At 36.1% G+C, this 535-nt stretch overlaps 1 protein-coding gene across 1 annotated transcript in view; it reads left to right on the top strand.

Annotated features, from left to right (window-relative positions):
- LOC119585156 (neuropeptide CCHamide-1 receptor-like) overlaps positions 1-535 on the top strand; it is a gene marked incomplete at its 5' end in the record, with an annotated part of 2,770 nt that overhangs the window by 447 nt on the left and 1,788 nt on the right.

The following is a 535-nucleotide window of genomic DNA, read 5'->3' as shown; positions in this document are numbered from 1 at the left end:
ACGTGATGCTTAGAATATCGGTGCTGATGAACCGTGAATTTGCATGAAAAAAAGGAGACAGAATGTGTGCACTGTGCTGTTTAGTAGTTTCTTTATTGCAATTACTTCCTCCACTGAATGGAGGAGCTATGCAATTTGCCATTTAATCAATTTAGCTTTTTTCCTGAACCCAAGAACTATGGAGCTGGTGGTGTGCGTGGGCGTTATTCAAGGTAGATTATGCATGCAAGAGAATTTCAGTATACGACTCAAAACAACAAAAAATGTAGCCCGTAGTAACCCGAGACTACATCAAATTCTGTATTTACTGTGTATAATGGATTGTATCCAGAATTCCGTAAATGATTACCGACAAATCCTAATGAAAATTTATGGATGGGGTGGCCATGGTCCGAGGACCAGTTGATTACATTTTAGGAATTGACCAAAATAAATGAGATGACACGGTAATTACAGATAGATAATGACGATAGATCTTTCTGAAACTAAAAATATTTTAAAAGTTTAAACCCCTACCAAAACTTTTTTTTTAATT

The sequence above is a fragment of the Penaeus monodon genome, chromosome 19 (assembly GCF_015228065.2).
Source record: "Penaeus monodon isolate SGIC_2016 chromosome 19, NSTDA_Pmon_1, whole genome shotgun sequence".
Taxonomy (NCBI): domain Eukaryota; kingdom Metazoa; phylum Arthropoda; class Malacostraca; order Decapoda; family Penaeidae; genus Penaeus; species Penaeus monodon.
This window is presented reverse-complemented; position numbering and strand designations above follow the sequence as displayed.